Source organism: Crinia signifera, chromosome 5 (assembly GCF_055691185.1).
Source record: "Crinia signifera chromosome 5, ASM5569118v1, whole genome shotgun sequence".
Classification (NCBI taxonomy): Eukaryota; Metazoa; Chordata; class Amphibia; order Anura; family Myobatrachidae; genus Crinia; species Crinia signifera.
This window is the reverse complement of record NC_139221.1, coordinates 49,815,892-49,822,274: the sequence shown is the minus strand read 5'-3', so window position 1 is coordinate 49,822,274 and position 6,383 is coordinate 49,815,892.

Here is a 6,383-nt window from a genome sequence, read left to right as displayed (position 1 = left end):
ACCAACATATCAGGTTGTTTTCCTTGTAATGTATACTATATGTGTAATAAAAAGTCTATTTTGGCACCATTTAAAACATTAATATCTACAATGCAAAATGATATGCTTTGCAAATTTTCCAGTAAAAAGGATTCTGTCCTTTTACAAAATCACTGCGGATAGGTTGAATCCTGATCAGTAGGTGGTAAATTAAGGAACGCATAGGGAAAGTGCTTTGAAGGAGAGGGTTTAAGAATTAAGAAAGGGGCATCTCTTAGATAACACTTGCTCGAGCCAAAAAGAGTGGCATTATGGAAAGTGAGCCCACTGTTGCAAAATAGTTACTTGCTCTGAATGGTCCCTTGTTCATGATCTAAACTGTGGACTTCTCTACTCTACAGATTTTAAACCAGTTATTTCAATAATTCAATCATATTTGGCTTCTTACTTATTTTCCGAACTTCTTTATGTTTATAGGTTTCCGTTCACCATATGGTCAGTAGACTAACCTTTCAATCCAAATGGATTGACTGCATTTGCAATTATGACTTTGGCAACTTAATAAATGAATGCATCTTTTTTTAGCTGAAACAACACAAGAGGCCTTAGAGGTCTTTACCATACTACGGAATAGACTCATGTTATTAGGTATTGCCGCTTCTATACTCATATTAGGGGTGACGTGCAAAGCTTTATCTCATCATTCTTTTAGAATATGAAGCCAACTTGTCAGCAAATAACAGCCACATTGGGCCAACAATTGGACCAGAATACATATGTGATAGAGACAATATTACACCACTCAGTATTATCTAGACTAAGGGTCCTCAAACTATTTGCTCTGAGACCCCATCAGACAATAAAAATTATGACAGGACCCCAGCAAGTTACTGCAGAAGGTCATCACGTCACATGTGTAGTCAGCAGACAGCACATACAGGGCAGCATTGTGGAGGCACAGAATGATGGGAGGAGTCTAAAATAACAGAAAATTCACAAACTGAGATTAGAGAAGTCATCAGCCTGATGGTCAGTAACATGGAGTCAGGACCCCATGCTAAGAAGGACGGGAGCCACTTTGGGGTCAGGACCCACAGTTTGAGAACCGCTGATCTAGACCAAAAGATTTCAAACAATTGGATCTCCATAGTTTTGAAAATCCTTTTTATTATATATACTCAAATCCAATTTATCTGTCAATTTAATTGAAACACTTACACTTAAAAAAAAAAAAAATCGAAATTTTATGTGTGAAAATATTTTTTTTCTAGGAATGAGATTTGTGAAACTTAGTCTAGATTTTCATAAATAATAGGAAGATATATAGTTACAGTTCACTTTTCTCTACAGTCTGCACTTCTTGTTGATGGAGTAATTTCTTAATGTGTTAGAAAATGAACTGTGGTAGAAATGTGTCTGGAACCCTCCTAATTCATGAACCACAACTTATTTGCCTCTAACATCTGCTTGAATTAATTAATTAATTAATCCTTATCATTGTAAAGCTTTGGGGTGATTCTTGAATACGGGTAAAAGAACCATAGTAAACCAAAGTAAATCCTGGGTACAGCCATGTCGTCAATACACGACATTTTTACTGAAAAGAGAACACTGCATGTGGATGATTTCTCTTATTTGGCCTCAAATGGTAAGAAATAAAGAGTAACAGGAAAAACTGTTTGTCATCCATGTTATCAGCATTTACAGTAGCTTACATTCTGACTGATAGTATTCTATACAATAAGATTAGTGTATATATTGTAGATACACAAAACACTTAGGGGTTCTTCAGGTTGATTCGCTAGGCTGTGAAATCACAGTCTTGTGAATCCACCAAACCCCACCTTGCGTATCACCACACTGGGAAGGAAATGGGCGGGCAGCTGACATCAGCTGCCCACGCCCTGCCCCTGCTTCATGGCCTCATTAGCATGAGAACGCCCAGCATTCTCATGTGAATGCACATATGCTAATGGTGCGAGCCACACACTGCCCCACGCCCCTCTCGGCCACCCTACCTGCTGTCCTTGGTGCGTGCACCCAGCGAACAATTCGTGGGCGCACACACCATGCGTATTCAAATGCGCAGAAATGCATATGCGCGGTACAAAAACATTGGTCCCCGTGCCAACGCAGCCCTGTGGAACGGACCAGAATAAGGGCCTTAATCTCCAATATTATTGGTAAATTTATCTTGTTAGGACCTGTAGAATATTGTCAGGATAATAACCAAATATTTCTGAAATAGAAAGACTTTGCTTTGATTTGAGTATAATTTCTCCATCTTTCACATGTTCAGACCTTGAATATATTTACTCAATAAAAGATGAAATAAATTCCTAAAGCTCATCCTAATTTGTATGCATTTTAAATTGGATAGACGCTAAAATAAATATTTATTTATAATTTGCATACAAGATGAAGGAAATGTGTCTGGAACCCTCCTAATCTGCTTTAGTAATATATCCATATCTGGTAACATATGAAAATAAAAGGAACATATTTTATGTAATAGTGCCTACAAAGAACTTTCATTTTACCTGACCCTCAAGCTCAACTATTTGTGCACCTGATGCTGTGATGTTTTCAGTAAGCGCAGTACTGGTTCAGACCATAAAGTGTCTTCTTGTGCGTACATAAAACATACATAAAGCATACACTTGTAGGTTGGTAACAGATATGATTTGGTCACATTTTCGGGACTCCTTATGACCTTATCAGTGGTATTCAATGAGGCTGATTCGCCAGGTTTTTATGGCGATTTTGTGCTGTTAGGCGAATTTTTGACTAAAACGGTGAATCACCCTATTCAATGACCAGATGGCGAATACATTTCAAGGTTTTTTTTCGCCATGATTCACCGAGTAGCAATCGCTATGTTTTTATGGTGAAGTGAAATGTGAACTTTTAAAATAAAGTGTTTTTTTTTTACATTTGGTGTAAAAAAATCAGGAATTTTATTCTGAGGAGGGGCATACTATTTTTATTCATGTGCTGTAAGCACATGAATATATATTTAATTTAAAAAATATATATTATTATTATTATTTTTTTTTACACAGACCAGCCAGCAGGGGGCCGGAGCCGAGCCTCTCATTAGATATTCATATATTCACTTCACCCGATCATTACATATTCATGATCGGGTGTAGTGAATATACTCGGTCCCCTGCTGGCACCCCCGGGGGGCAGCCTGTGCTGCCTGGCACCCGGGGAGCCCACCTCCCCCCCCACAAACGTTCTGGGGCAGGCAGGGAGACTTCCATCTCCCTGCCTGCCACCATCCTCAGGCTCCCTGCGGCGTCCGCCGCAGGAGCTCAAATTCGCCGGTCAGGGGCAGCGAGCCCCTGACACGTTGAATACCGGAGCCGGCGAGGCTCCAGAACACAGCGAGTAGTGGCGAATGTGCAGCGAATCCTAAACAGGATTCGCTGCACGTCGCCGGTATTCACATTGAATACCGCCCCTTATGACTGAGAAGATGGAACATTTCGGCTGAATGCAGTAAGAGCATGTTCACATAATTGTGAATCACATATACCTGGACATAGATACACCTGTCAGGAGGCTGCTGGATGGTTGGCACAAAGGGCCCGATTTAAGCTGAGTACACACATAAAGATTTATCTGTCCAATATATCTAGTGAGAACAAAAATCTGGCAATGTACTGGAGCAAATGAAAATCAACCATCAGGGCCGGTGCTAGGGTGTCCGGCGCCCTTCTGCAAACCATACATTTTGCGCCCTTTCACATTGCCATTGCAACAAGCTGCAGGCCGATTGTGAGAGTGTATGCAACATGCGATCCTTTGGAGGATCTCGGGTGCATGTACATGTACCCTTGACAAAGATCCCGCCGTGGATCGAAACGCGTTGGAGGCAGGTGGACGTGGTCCTTTCTATCACCTATACCAGTGCCGGGACGGAGTTATACAACCTCTGGATTACGTTATGAGCTATATCGCATCCCATCGCACGGCATGCATGCAATGTGTGTGCGATGCGATCCGAAAGCAGTACAAAAAATATGTGCAGCACTCATGACTGAGGGGGAAAGGAGGGGAGAGAAGGAGGAGATGGAAGAAGAGGGGAGGAGATAGAGGGGGCGGAGTATTGAGGACTGGCAGTGGCACTGGCACAGCACACTGAGAAGAGGAAAGGAAGGGGAGGCAGCGCTGCTGCCTGTTAGTCATTTGATTGACAGCTGACAGGCGCAGGGAGCAATGGGTAGGGGGCAGATCCGGACATGAAATGTCATCCAGGCATTCACAGACAGCGCTACATGCCTCAGCACAAGTGTCCATGAGGAAGTGAGGAAGAGGGGGCAGGTCGCAGGAGGAGGACAGTGTGTGCGCGGTGCATGGAGCTGCTCAGCCTCTCCATACTGCTGCCCGCTGTCAGACAGGTGCTGCGGGCGGTGTGCAGGATGCAGTGACAGTGAGGGCTGAGGCAGCTTTAGCAGAGCAGGGAGGGAGACAGTGCCTTTTCATATGGCGCCTCCCTGCTTTGCAGGAGCTGCTGAGTGGGTAGCGCCGGCCCTGTCAACCATTTGCCCTCTTGGGTATGGATCATTGGATAGACAGCAACCAGGTTGACATGCACGAAGGTCGACATGACTGAAGGTCATTATGGGGTTAGGTCAAAAGGATCATTAGGTTGACACAAGCATTAGGGTGACATTGGGAAGGTCAAAAGGTCGACATGAAGATTTTCACTTTTTAACCGAATGTCAACACAATCAGTATGGAAACTAAAAAAGTGCACAGCGTCCCATAGCAAGGCTCGTTGCGCTCACCATGCTTCAGGCACGGTGCCTCGCTACACTTATCACACTATGTTATTCTACCACCACACCCTAGTGGATAGTAGGGCATGAAATATCGCCTGTCGGCACATATCGTCTCAGAAAAAGTGAAAAACCCCATGTCGACCTTTTGACTGTCAACCTTCCCCATGTTGACCTAATGCTTGTGTCAACCTAATGACCCTGTCGACCTAACCCCATGTTGACCTTCAGTCATGTCAACCTTCATGCATGTAGACCTAGTGGTGTCGACCTAATGCTTGTCAACCTAATGACTGAATCCCGCCCCCAAACGCTGGGAAACAGATAAAAACAATTGTTCGTATAAATTTGATAAATGCCTTTTACCAATTTGTCTAAATGGCAATTTTCTCTTTTCCAGTGTCTGGGAGCAAATATTCCATTTTATTGTTCTTCCATACTCTACCAGATTTTTGTTCCCACTAGATTGATTGGACAGATAAATCTGTACATGTCTATCAAGCTTTAGAACTGTTTTGAAAGGCTGAAATTTTTGCAGATGGGCAAAACTGTGTGCACTGCAGGTGGGGCAGAGAGAGTTAGATTTGGGTGGGGTGTGTTCAAACTGAAATCTAAATTGCAGCGTAAGAATAAAGAAGCCAATATTTACCCTGCACAAAAGCAAAATAACTTCCCCAAATCTAACTCTCTCTACACAAGTTACATCTGCCCGACCTGCAGTGCAGCATGGTGTTGTCCATCTGCAAAAAATGTCAGTCTTGCTCACAGGTCTGAATTAAGCCCTAAAACAAATTGATATTGTTATTAATCCTTTTATGACAGCGTTGACAATGGTAAAATGAATGAATGTTGCCATAATTAATCCCCCCTAAGTATGTTTTGGCTGTTTTTGTACATTTAACCTCTTAAGTGGTATGCCCGGAAATTTTCTGGGCATACCACAAATATGAAATAGGTGTGAGCCAGTGGTGTCCAGGTGTGCACCACTGGCGCACCACCTCTTGAGCCCCCCCCGTTACAACCCCCAGCCCCCCCCAATCATCGTACGCCGGAGCTGTTCTCTAACCCCTGCCGCTCCCCCACCCTGTAGCCGCCAGCCGCCAGTCATTATGTAGCAGTGACATAGGCGGCAGGCTCGGGATGTTCGGGGCAGCTCGGGGGGACTCGGGAGCACTCAGGCAAAGCATCCCCGAGCCTGCCGCCTGTGTGATGACTGACAGGTGGCAGGGGAAGCGGCGGCAGGGGAGCTCCGGAGCTCCGGCATACTAATGCCGGAGCGAAGGTGAGAGGGGGGGGGAGGAGCAGGGCCGGTGCAAGGCTTCTCAGCCTTTTTTTCCGATCATGTGGTCATCCAATCCCTGTGACACCCCCCCCCCTTCCTGGGAAGGTGGCCAAGGCCTCTGCTTTTCCTGGAGGTCCTCTGCACCCTCCCATTTGCCACCCACAACAGAGTACAAGGAGGAGGGGGAAGCAATGTAGGAAGTATGCCTCAAGGGAAGTATGGAGGTGAGGTCTTAGAAGTTCCACAGCCGCCACCTGCATTAAGTACAACAAGGATCCTCATAGACATCCTTGATTTTTTGATTTGTAGACTTGGTGGCGCCCCCCAGATCCTGG